General features: G+C 43.0%; 1 long non-coding RNA gene across 1 annotated transcript; it reads left to right on the top strand.

Moving 5' to 3' along the window:
• Positions 1-913: 913 nt before the first annotated feature.
• Positions 914-7,372, top strand: LOC120916265. Its single transcript, XR_005743975.1, has 4 exons — positions 914-1,019; positions 2,808-2,862; positions 3,315-3,347; positions 7,054-7,372. It is a non-coding gene; the product is annotated as an uncharacterized LOC120916265 (long non-coding RNA).
• The last annotated feature ends 6,410 nt before the right edge of the window (positions 7,373-13,782 follow it).

Below are 13,782 nucleotides of genomic sequence, written 5' to 3'. Positions count from 1 at the left end.
CTAATTTTCACACCTGCCCTAAACATTTGCATGTACAGGGCCGCCATCAGGAATTATGGGGCCCCTTACACAGCTTCAGGCATGGGCCCTCCTGGAGCAGAGAACCGCCTGCCGCTGAGAAGCAGGGGGGGGGGCCCTTTAATAAAAAAATAAAATAAACATTTATAAATATACATATATATATATATATATATATAATAAAAAATAAAATAAATAAAAAATATATTAAAAAAATGGTTGTTTTTATAAAAAAAAGGGGGTTGTCATCCGGGGGCCCAGGAAATCTCCGGGCCCCTGGGGACCTCCGGACCCCTAACAAAAACAAAAAAAATTGGCCCTTTAATAAAAAATAAAATAAAAATATATTAAAAATATATATATATTTTTTTTATAAAAAATAAATAAAAAAAAGGGGGGGTTGCCATCCGGGGCCCTGGGGGCCTCAAGACCTCTAAAAATTTTAAAATAAAATTGTCCCTTTTAATAAAAAATAAAATAGAAATATATTAAAAAAAAATATTTTTTTTAATAAAAATAAATAAAAAAATGGGGGGTTGCCATCCGGGCCCCTTACAGGTGTACTGCCTGTACCCCCCTGATTGCGGCCCTGTGCATGTATATTAACGATAAATAAATATATATATATATATATATATATATATATATATATATATATATATATATATATATATATATATATATATATATATACATATATATATATATATATATATATATATATATAGATAATTAAAATATAGCATTGCACAATCGTGCCACATCATCTCTTTAGAAATATCTATAAATATTTATACCATTGCACAATCTTGCTACATCATCTCTTTAGAGATTTATAGAGGGATTGTTTAATAAGAAAGTTGCAATTACAGAGGACGTGGCTTTATTACACAATGGGAGGTGAATAATATCATTCCTGTATAAAAGAAATCTGCAGAACATCCCGACACTCCGATTTCATCAGCAGAGAAGAGAGAAGTTTCCCCCGTGTCTCCATACAGGTGAGTGGATTCTCTCTCTTTCCTTCTCATCAGCGATACTTCCATAGCACGCAAGGAACTTTTAAAAGCAAAGGGCAACTTGCTATATATCAGTGGCGGCTGGTACTCAAATTTTTTGGGGGGACGCAAACGAAAAAGAAAAAAATTGCAGCCTCACTGTGCCCATCAAATGTAGCCACTGTGCCATCGATTGTCACCACTGTGCCATGCCATCAAACGCAGCCACTGTGCCATCAATTGTCAACACTGTGCCATGCAATCAAACGCAGCCACTGTGCCATCAATTGTCACCACTGTGCCATGCCATCAAACGCAGCCACTGTGCCATCAATTGTCACCACTGTGCCATGCCATCAAACACAGCCACTGTGCCATCAATTGTCACCACTGTGCCATGCCATCAAACGCAGCCACTGTGCCATGCCATCAAACGCAGCCACTGTGCCATGCCATCAAACGCAGCCACTGTGCCATCAATTGTAACCACTGTGCCATGCCATCAAACGCAGCCACTGTGCCATGCCATCAAATGCAGCCACTGTGCCATGCCATCAAACGCAGCCACTGTGACATCAATTGTCACCACTCTGCCATGCCATCAAACGCAGCCACTGTGCCATCAATTGTCACCACTGTGCCATACCATCAAACGCAGCCACTGTGCCATGCCATCAATTCGCACCACTGTGCCATGCCATTAAACGCAGCCACTGTGCCATGCCATCAAACGCAGCCACTGTGCCATGCCATCAAATGCAGCCACTGTGCCATCAATTCGCACCACTGTGCCATGCCATCAAACGCAGCCACTGTGCCATACCATCAAACGCATCCACTGTGCCATCAATTGTCACCACTGTGCCATGCCATCAAACGCAGACACTGTTTCATGCCATCAAACACAGCCACTGTGCCATCAAGTGTCACCACTGTGCCAATTGTCACCACTGTGCCCTTTAATTGTCGCCACTGTGCCCATTGATGTCACTGTGCCCTTTAATTGTCGCCACTGTGCCAAATTGTCGCTACTGTGCCCATTCATGCCGCTGTGCCAATTGTCCCCACTGTGCCCATTGTCCCCCCACTGTGCCAAATTGTCGCCACTGTGCCCATTCATGCCGCTGTGCCAATTGTCCCCATTGTCGCCACTGTGCCCATTGATGTCACTGTGCCCTTTGTCGCCGCTGTGCCCTGTAAAATGTCCCTTCCCCCCCCCCCCCGCCTGGCACTTACCTTTACTGGAGTCAGCCATCCACGTCCCTCGATGTCTTCCCCCGCCCTCAAAGACGCTTCAGCCAATCAGGTTACTGATAGCCAGAACTGGTGAACCTGATTGGCTGAGACGCCTGTCAGTCTTATCCAAGGAACGCACCGCCGGTACGTCCCGAGGATAAGCATTCGGAACCCGACTACAGCCTGAGGGAGCCGCTGGCTCTGATAGGCACTTCCGTACAGCCAACCAGCTGCCGTTATTCAGGTGGCCGGCGCTCATCATCTGGCCATCTGAATTAGACCAGCGGCAGCAGCGACAATAACATCAATTCATGCAATGCAATGAATCTATGTTAGTAGTCAGTGGCAGTGCGGCGCTCCAGCGCCCTCTATGGACGAACCGCCACTACTATATATGGAAGCTCCCATCAATCAAATACAGTAAAACCTTGGATTGAGAGCATAATTCGTTCCGGAAACATGCTTGTGATCCAAAGTGCTCATATATCAAAGCAAATTTTCCCACAAGATATAATGGCAATTAAGATGATTCGTTCCACAACTTTTGTTTTCCAGATCTCGGTCGCTATGAAGTTTTACGCAAGTTTACTGCTTTTGTTCTTCATACCAGGTAATTTTATGTATATAGGCAGGGCCCCCCTGGAGCAGAGAACTGGGGGGGGGGGGGGGGGCTCCTCCGTCGTGAGCATTGGCTTTTTCCGGGTTAATTTTGAGCATGCGCACTGGGATGCCCCCACGAACGGCGCATGCGGGTCACGACGTATTTACATAAAACACGCCCCCATTACATCCATTTGAATTCCGCGCCATTACTCCGCCAAAGATCCACTATACCGCCGTAACTTACGGCGCAATTCCTTTCGGGATTAAAAAAAAAGATAAGTTACGGCGTCGTAGCGTATCTTAGATACGCTGCGCCCGGCGCAAAGGTACGAGGATCTGCCCCCACCTCTTTAGATGCAGATTTTTGTATTGCCAGAATTCTCCCCACCGACAGACAGAGAAAAATCTAATAATGTATAATAGAGAAGACGAGTCACTGATCTCTTTTTATTCCTCCAGCACTTCAATGCCAGAACCTCCCAAGACCACCATGTAAGTAAAACATTACGCTTCACATTATAAGACCATAAAAACGTAAAGCTGAAGTTTCCATTTTCGTTACCTTGTAATAAAAGTGTCATTAATGGGTCTCTGTGCTTCTCTGTGTGATTCAGGCAGATCGTGGCTGGTGGGAGGGGCCAGCAGGTTAGGGCTGCTGGCCCTGTCCCGCCTTCATGACCCCCTACCCAACCCAGGCAGATCATGGCTGGTGGGAGGGGCTGGCAGGTTAGGGCTGCTGGCCTTGTCCCGCCTTCCTGACCCCCCCACCTAACCCAGGTAGATTGTGGCTGGTGGGAGGGGCCAGCAGGTTAGGGCTGCTGGCCTTGTCCCGCCTTCCTGACCCCCCACCCAACCCAGGCAGATCATGGCTGGTGGGAGAGGCCATCAGGTTAGGGCTGCTGGCCTTGTCCCGCCTTCCTGACCCCCCACCCAACCCAGGCAGATCATGGCTGGTGGGAGGGGCCGGCAGGTTTGGGCTGCTGGCCCTGTCCCGCCTTTCTGACCCCCCTACCCAACCAAGGCAGATTGTGGCCGGTGGGAGGGGCCAGCAGGTTAGGGCTGCTGGCCTTGTCCCGCCTTCCTGACCCCCCACCCAACCCAGGCAGATCATGGCTGGTGAGAGGGGCCAGCAGGTTAGGGCTGCTGGCCCTGTCCCGCCTTCCTGACACCCAACCCAACCCAGGCAAATCGTGGCTGGTGGGAGGGGCCAGCAGGTTAGGGCTGCTGGCCCTGTCCCGCCTTCCTGACCCCCCCACCCAACCCAGGCAGATCATGGCTGGTGGGAGGGGCCATCAGGTTAGGGCTGCTGGCCTTGTCCCGCCTTCCTGACACCCAACCTAACCCAGGCAGATCATGGCTGGTGGGAGGGGCCATCAGGTTAGGGCTGCTGGCCCTGTCCCGCCTTCCTGACACCCAACCCAACCCAGGCAGATCGTGGCTGGTGGGAGGGGCCATCAGGTTAGGGCTGCTGGCCCTGTACCGCCTTCCTGACCCCCCTACCTAATCCAGGCAGATCATGGCTGGTGGGAGGGGCCATCAGGTTAGGGCTGCTGGCCCTGTCCCGCCTTCCTGACCCCCCTACCTAATCCAGGCAGATCATGGCTGGTGGGAGGGGCCATCAGGTTAGGGCTGCTGGCCCTGTCCCGCCTTCCTGACACCCACCCAACCCAGGCAGATCATGGCTGGTGGGAGGGGCCAGCGGGTTAGGGCTGCTGGCCCTGTCCCGCCTTCCTGACCCCCCCACCCAACCCAGGCAGATCATGGCTGGTGGGAGGGGCCAGCGGGTTAGGGCTGCTGGCCTTGTCCCGCCTTCCTGACCCCCCCACCCAACCCAGGCAGATCATGACTGGTGGGAGGGGCCATCAGGTTAAGAAAAGCAGAAAAGAAAATAATAGAATAAAACAGAACAAAATAAAATAGACAATAAAAGAACAGAATATAATGGAATGGAATAGAATACAATAGAAACAAATACGCTAGAATACAATAAATAAAGAAGAAAGAATATAACGATCTTCTGAAATTCAAATAGAACAGAATATAATAGAAAATAATATATATTTTTTTTAAAAACAATAGAATAAAAATTCAAATTTGCAATACAATAGAAAAGAATGGATTAGAATAGAATAGAAAATAACAGAATAGTATAGAAAAAAAATGAATAGAATATAACCATCTTCCTATCTAATCTATTCCTTCTAATCTAATCTATCTGTTTTCTATTGTATTCAAATTCAAATTGATTCTGTTTGAATTTTGGGAAATGGTTATATTCTTTCCATTTTATTCTATTCTATTGTTTTTTTCTATTATTTTAATTTCTGTTATATTTTTTTCTATTATATTTCTTTATTTTTTTTTCAATTTTATTCTCTTTTCAAATTGAAATTCGAAAACTATTAGAATCGATTCGACTTACGTCCAATTAAGAAAAAAAAACAAGTGTTATTTCGGATTCGTTTTAAATTCGGTACTATTGTAATTCGAAAATTTGAATACATCCGAATTCCCCAAAAATTCCATTTTATTCTATTCTATTGTTTTTTTTATTATTCTTTTCTATTTTATTATAGTCTATTATTTTTTTTCTATTATTTTAATTTCTGTTTTATTTTTTTCTATTATATTTCTTTATATTTTTTTTTCAATTTTATTCTCTTTTCAAATTGAAATTCGAAAACTATTCGAATCGATTCGACTTACGTCCAATTAAAAAAAAATTCGAATACATCCGAATTCCCCAAAAAATTCTATTTTATTCTATTCTATTGGTTTTTTTTTATTATTCTTTTCTATTCTATTATAGTCTATTCTATTTTTTTTCTATTATTTTAATTTCTGTTTTTTTTTTTCTATTATATTTCTTTATTTTCTTTTCAATTTTATTTTCTTTTCAAATTGAAATTCGAAAACTATTCTAATCGATTCGAATTACGTCCAATAAAAAAAAAGTGTTATTTCGGATTCGTTTTAAATTCGGTACTATTGTAATTCGAAAATTCGAATACATTCGAATTCCCCAAAAAATCTATTTTATTCTATTCTATTGTTTTTTTTATTATTCTTTTCTATTCTATTATAGTCTATTCTATTCTTTTTTTTTCTATTATTTTAATTTCTGTTTTATTTTTTCTATTTTTTTTCTTTATTTTCTTTTCAATTTTATTCTCTTTTCAAATTGAAATTCGAAAACTATTCGAATCGATTCGACTTACGTCCAATTAAAAAAAAAAAAAAAGTGTTATTTCTGATTCGTTTTAAATTCGGTACTATTGTAATTCGAAAATTCGAATACATCTGAATTCCCCAAAAAATTCATCAGAATTTCAATTCGAAAACTAAACGGGACGCACGTGTCTACCGCTCCTTTGAGCTGCAGCGTGCACGAGCCATTAGTAGCCATTTTCTTCTGCGCAGTTTCCCGGCTTATTAATACTGGGGTAGATTCAGAAAGCAATTGCGCCTGCGTAACCATAGTTATGCAGCGCAATTGCTTAGTTGCGCCGGCGTAACGACTTCTCCTGATTCAGAAAGCTCGTTACGCCGACTGCAGCCTAAGATATGACTAGCATAAGGCTCTTATGCCATCGTATCGTAGGCTGCATTCTTACGATGGCCGCTAGGTGGCGTTCCCGTAGTGGTCAGCGTAGAGTATGCAAATTGCACACTAACGCCGATTCACAACCGTACGCGCGCCCTACGTACGCAGTTTACGTCGTTTACGTTCGTCGGGTTCCGCGTAAGGCTGCTCCTGCTATTAGCAGGGTCAGCCAATGCTAAGTATACCCGTCGTTCCCGCGTCGCGATGTTTGAAAATTACGTCGTTTGCGTAAGTGAATCGTGAATGGCGCTGGACGCCATTTACGTTCACGTTGAAGCAAATGACGTCCTTGCGACGTCATTTGCCGCAATGCACGTCGGGAAAGTTTCCCGACGGAGCATGCGCACTAAGTTCGGCGCGGGAACGCGCCTAATTTAAATGATCCACGCCCCCTACGGGATCATTTAAATTACGCGCCCTTACGCAGGGCATTTTCAAGGAGTGTCCGCGCAAATTACGTGGCTACTGCTTCATGAATGAAGCATAGCGCACGTAATTTACGGAGGCGCAGCTTTAAAACGGTACGCTGCGCCTCCGTAAGAGGGCGCAAAAGGTACCTGAATCTACCCCTGATTGTATTCTCTTCTTTTCCAGCTCCTCCGTGTACAACCGTGAAACACAGCAGTGAAAATCGGGGCGGAGCCTGCCCGGTGTCCTGCCTCCCCAATCCGCCTGTTCCCAGACCGTGTCCTAAGATTTTATTGGACGCCTGTTATTGTGATGAGGGGTATATTTTTAAATCCGACGAATATACAGAATGCATTTCAAACGAGGAATGTAAGATCCTCCAATCCAAAAATGGTAAATAAAAAATCAATTACCTATATTGTGAAACGATCGGATCAAAAGAATAATTCGGAAATCAATTCCTGTTTATTAAATCTGTGGTCAATAAAAAAAAATATATATATTATTTGTGGTGAATACATTTTTTTTTATTTGTGGTGAATAATAAAAAAAAATTATTTGTGTTGAATAATAAAAAAAAAATTGTGGTGAATAATAAAAAAAATTATTTGTGGTGAATAATAATTTGTTTTACTTTGTGGTGAATAATTAAAAAAAATATTTGTGGTGAATAATAAAAGAAAATATTTGTGGTGAAAAAAAATAAAAAATGTTACTCGGGCAGACTCCGGGCAGATCTAAAAGTGAATAAAGATCATAAATACATCATTACTTGGATATTTTAAATGCCGGCAGTGTAAGTACCGGAATGTAAGATCCTCCAATCCAAAAATGGTAACTAAAAAATCCTTTACCTATATTGTGAACGACCGGATCAAAAAAATAAATCGGAAATCAATTCCTGTTTATTAAATCTGTGATCAATAAAAAAATAAAAGTTATTTGTGGTGAATAATTAAAATATATATATATATATATATATATATGTGGTGAATAATATATTTTTTTTAATTTATGGTGAATAATAAAAAAAAAAAATTTGTGGTGAATAATAAAAAAAAAAAATCTTTGTGGTGAATAATAAAAAAAAAAAATCTTTGTGGTGAATAATAAAAAAAAATCTTTGTGGTGAATAATAAAAAAAAAAAATCTTTGTGGTGAATAATAAAAAAAAATCTTTGTGGTGAATAATAAAAAAAAAAAATCTTTGTGGTGAATAATAAAAAAAATCTTTGTGGTGAATAATAAAAAGAAAAAATATTTGTTGTAAAATATAAAAAAAAAATGTTACTCTGGTCAGATATAAAAGTGAATAAAGATCATAAATACATCATTACATGGATATTTTAAATGCCGGCAGTGTAAGTACCGGAATGTAAGATCCTCCAATCCAAAAATGGTAACTAAAAAATGCTTTACCTATATTGTGAACGATCGGATCAAAAGAATAAATCGGAAATCAATTTCTGTTTATTAAATCTGTGATCAATAAAAAAATAGAAGTTATTTGTGGTGAATAATTAATATATATATATATATATATATATATATATATATATATATATATATATATATATATATATATATATATATATATATATATATATATATATATATATATATATATATATTTGTGGTGAATAATATATTTTTTTTAATTTAAAAAAAATTGTGGTGAATAATAAAAAAAAAAAAATCTTTGTGGTGAATAATAAAAAAAAAAATCTTTGTGGTGAATAATAAAAAAAAATCTTTGTGGTGAATAAAAAAAAAAAAATATTTGTTGTAAAATATAAAAAAAAAATGTTACTCCGGGCAGATATAAAAGTGAATAAAGATCATAAATACATCATTACATGGATATTTTAAATGCCGGCAGTGTAAGTACCGGAATGTAAGATCCTCCAATCCAAAAATGGTAACTAAAAAATCCTTTACCTATATTGTGAACAATCGGATCAAAAGAATAAATCGGAAATCAATTCCTGTTTATTAAATCTGTGATCAATAAAAAAATAAAAGTTATTTGTGGTGAATAATTAAAAAATATATATATATTTGTGGTGAATAAAAAAAAAAAAAATCTTTGTGGTGAATAATACGGGGTGTCCTCTTCTCTATACCTATAATTACGTATCTGTCGTGACTCAGATATTGTTACAGATTACATTATCACAGGTCACAGAGCAGCCTGGAAAATAATATCTGGATTTAATATCTTCAACCCCACCCCAATTTCGCAGGCCCTTCATACGTTTCATATATATATATACATTATACTGTATATATAAAGCGCTGCGGAGTTGGAGTTCCGTAAGGCCCAGTAATATTAATTCTAAATGGGTCCTGGGGTAGCGAGCGCTGTGAGTTGTTTCTTTGATCTAGTTATTAAAGCAAGGTCCATAAAGACATGGATGAGCGAGTTTGTGGTGGAGGAACTTGACTGGCCTGCACAGAGTCCTTTGGGGTGAATTAGAGTGGAGACTGCGAGCCAGACCTTCTCGTCCAACATCAGTCCCTGACCTCACAAATGGTGGACGGGTCGGAGCATGGGATATTAATGGAGTCTGTCCTCATGCTTCCTTTAGAGCACAGTCCCACCTTTATACCGGTGTCCTCAGTTCCCCTTCTCATCACATCCCCTCTTTACATGAGTGCCTCTTTACTGGGAAGTCCCCTTTAAATCACAGTGCCCCTTTACAGTAATGTAATGGGGACTACTCTGTAAAGTACAGTGCCCCCCACTGTGATGTAAAGGGGGGTTGTGGGGGAGTTGTGATATAAAGGGGACTGCTCTGTAAAAAGGGCAAAGTAATGTAAAGGGGACTGCTATGTAAAGGGGGCATTGTAATGTAAAGGGGGCTTTGATGTAAAGGGGGCTTTGTATTGTAAAGGGGGGCTGTGATGCAAAAGGGGCACTGTAATGTAAAGGGGGGCTGTGATGTAAAAGGGGCACTGTAATGTAAAGGGGAGATGTGATGTAAAGGGGGCACTGTAATGTAAAGGGGGGCTGTGATGTAAAAGGGGCACTGTAATGTAAAGGGGGGCTGTGATGTAAAGGGGGCATTGTAATGTAAAGGGTTCTGTGATGTAAAGGGGGCTTTGTATTGTAAAGGGGGGCTGTGATGTAAAGGGGGCATTGTAATGTAAAGGGAGGCTGTGATGTAAAGGGGGCATTGTAATGTAAAGGGGGGATGTGATGTAAAGGGGGCACTGTAATGTAAAGGGGGGCTGTGATGTAAAGGGGGCACTGTAATGTAAAGGGTTCTGTGATGTAAAGGGGGCTTTGTATTGTAAAGGGGGGCTGTGATGTAAAGGGGGCACTGTAATGAAAAGGGGGCTGTGATGTAAAGGGGGCACTGTAATGTAAAGGGGGCTGTGATGTAAAGGGGGCACTGTAATGTAAAGGGGGCTGTGATGTAAAAGGGGCACTGTAATGTAAAGGGGGGCTGTGATGTAAAGGGGGTATTGTAATGTAAAGGGGGGCTGTGATGTAAAGGGGGTATTGTAATGTAAAGGGGGGCTGTGATGTAAAGGGGGCATTGTAATGTAAAGGGGGGCTGTGATGTAAAGGGGGTATTGTAATGTAAAGGGGGGCTGTGATGTAAAGGGGGCATTGTAATGTAAAGGGGGCTGTGATGTAAAGGGGGCATTGTAATGTAAAGGGGGGCTGTGATGTAAAGGGGGGATTGTAATGTAAAGGGGGGCTGTGATGTAAAGGGGGCATTGTAATGTAAAGGGGGGCTGTGATGTAAAGGGGGCATTGTAATGTAAAGGGGGGCTGTGATGTAAAGGGGGCATTGTAATGTAAAGGGGGCTGTGATGTAAAGGGGGCATTGTAATGTAAAGGGGGGCTGTGATGTAAAGGGGGTATTGTAATGTAAAGGGGGGCTGTGATGTAAAGGGGGCATTGTAATGTAAAGGGGGGCTGTGATGTAAAGGGGGCATTGTAATGTAAAGGGGGCTGTGATGTAAAGGGGGCATTGTAATGTAAAGGGGGCTGTGATGTAAAGGGGGTATTGTAATGTAAAGGGGGCTGTGATGTAAAGGGGGCATTGTAATGTAAAGGGGGCTGTGATGTAAAGGGGGGTTGTAATGTAAAGGGGGGCTGTGATGTAAAGGGGGCATTGTAATGTAAAGGGGGGCTGTGATGTAAAGGGGGCATTGTAATGTAAAGGGGGGCTGTGATGTAAAGGGGGCATTGTAATGTAAAGGGGGGCTGTGATGTAAAGGGGGTATTGTAATGTAAAGGGGGGCTGTGATGTAAAGGGGGCATTGTAATGTAAAGGGGGGCTGTGATGTAAAGGGGGCATTGTAATGTAAAGGGGTAAATAGAGAAACCGCGATAGATGCTACATGTAAATATAAAAACAAACACCATAACATGATAGACCGACATTAAAGTCGCTTAGAATTAGAGTCCCAATAAAGTGCTTTTGCTCAAAATGATGAAATCGGCGTTTCTTTGGTGCTCAGACAAGGGGCCCCCCACATAGATGTGAACCCCCCCCCCCCCCTCAATGTGGACCGACTTTCTCTAGTGTGGTCAGATACGTGTGGGGGAGACCCCTGCAGATTTTCTTTAAGCCGTCGATTCCTGGGATGGATGTGCCTCATCCCAATAGATATGACAGAAGGAACGTCGTTGCGCAATACCGTTTTAAAGGGGTTGTAAAGGTTCGTTTTTTATTTGCTAAATAGGTTCCTTTAAGCTCGTGCATTGTTGGTTCACTTACTTTTTCCTTCCATTTCCCTTCTAAATGTTTTTTTTTCTTTGTCTGAATTTCTCACTTCCTGTTCCTCCTCAGTAATGCGAGGCTTTCTCCCTGGTGTGGAGTGTCGTGCTCGCCCCCCTCCCTTGGACTACAGGAGAGTCAGGACGCTCTCTACGTTGCAGATGGAGAAAGGAGCTGTGTGTTAGTGGGCGTCCCGACTCTCCGGTAGTCCAAGGGAGGGGGCAAGCACGACACTCCACACCAGGGAGAAAGCCTTGCATTACTGTGTGGAGTTACAGACAGAAGAACAGGAAGTGAGGATTTCTCAGAAGAAATAAGGACATTTATAAGTAAAATGGAAAGATGAGGTAAGTGAAGGAGGACTGCACTAAGGTAAAGGAAGCTATTTATGGAAAAGAAAATTCCTTTACAACCCCTTTAACCAACAAAATGGTCTGGGGCTGAAGCGGTTAAATGAAACAAAACACTTAGGGCAAAACTAATCAATCAATATAATAGAATATGGTATTTATTACATATTTGGACATAGTGTATTATAGGTATACAGAGTAGATCAATAAGTATGTTACAATGTATGATAGAAACATGATTGGTAGATCATATAATATTCTAATAGTAGCATAATAGACATAGTAACACATGATAAACAATGAAACCAGCAGTACCGTATATACTCGAGTTTAAGCCGAGGCACCTAATTTTTCCACAAGAAAATGGGAAAACTTATTGACTCGAGTATAAGCCTAGGGTGTCCATCTGCATGCCTCACTGTGCCTCACTGTGCCCATGCCTCACTGTGCCCATACCTCACTGTGCCCATGCCTCACTGTGCCCATGCCTCACTGTGCCCATGCCTCACTGTGTCCAAGCCTCACTGTGCCCATGCCTCACTGTGCCTCACTGTGTCCATGCCTCACTGTGCCCATGCCTCACTGTGCCTCACTGTGCCCATGCCTCACTGTGTCTATGACTAGACTGACGTTTAACATGGGAGTCTATGGAAGGGGTTCCCGGCTTTGAAAAATCGATGCTCCCCGGCCGTAGGTCCCCCAGACAACAAACATTGCACACTTGTAGAGGAGAACTGGGGCTACATGTGTGCCAAGTTCCGAGTCCAGGAGACCTACGACCGGCCAGTACCGGGTCCTCGAAATCACCCGAGAAATGACCGTTTAACATGGGAGTCTATGGAAGAGGTGCCCGGCTTTGAGAAATCGATAACTCCCCGGCCGTAGGTCCCTTGGACAACAAACTTTGCACACTTGTAGAGTGCGGGACACCGGCAGGGATCGAGTCCGCTGTTCCCGCTGGGATGGTCACGAAGAAGAGGACTGGGTCGCGAGCTGCGCGACCCACGGCTGGGCTCAGGGATGGACTGGCCATTGGGACTACCGGGAGTTTCCCGGTGGGCCGATGGCTCAGTGGGCCGGCTTCAGTGACAGCGGACCGCCAAGCCCCTCCACTCCTCTGTCTCTCCCTCCCCGCAGTGCTCACCTGGGGGGAACAGAGAAGCAGGGGAGACGACAGAGGAGCATGGGGGGGACCAGAAGGAGCACGGGGGAGGGGACAGACAACTGACTCAACAGCTATGGCCTGGGAGTTTCTCACTTCTGCCTAATCTTGTCCCATTAGGCGGGGTACCGAACTGATTCTTTGCCGCTGGTACTGCCTATAAGAGTACCAGTACCAGCCGTTCTACTCTAATAAAGTATAATGGCTAGTGGCTAGTGAAGGGGGAGAGGGGGCTTGGATGGCCGGGGGGGGGGGGGGGGGCAGGAGTTGTCCGGCCACCATGGGAGAGACATGTCAAAGTGGGCCAGTCTGCATGAAGTCCAGGGCCAAAATTGTGTCCCAGTCCAGCCCTGGCTGGGCTCTTAAAGGGGATGTACATGTACGCCCTTGTGCCCAGCTGTGCCATTTTGTCGACGTATATCTGCGTGCGGCGGTCCTCAAATGGTTAAGCTCAAACACACATGCATGTGTCTGTATCTACATATATATGACCCCGGCACACTGATCTCCCTGCTGGAACAGTGAAAGAGAAGAGCCTAACACTTCTCCTATGGCAGAACCAGTAAGAGGGAGATCTTTGCTACGCAGAGCGATAACACTAATGTGTGTGGGGTGATTAGGGTATGCCTGGGCACACCCGTCACACCCTGTGCGTACGCCTATGCCT

Source organism: Rana temporaria, chromosome 10 (assembly GCF_905171775.1).
Source record: "Rana temporaria chromosome 10, aRanTem1.1, whole genome shotgun sequence".
NCBI lineage: Eukaryota > Metazoa > Chordata > Amphibia > Anura > Ranidae > Rana > Rana temporaria.
The sequence above is the reverse complement of the archived record's forward strand: the minus strand, read 5'-3'. Positions and strand labels throughout refer to the sequence as shown.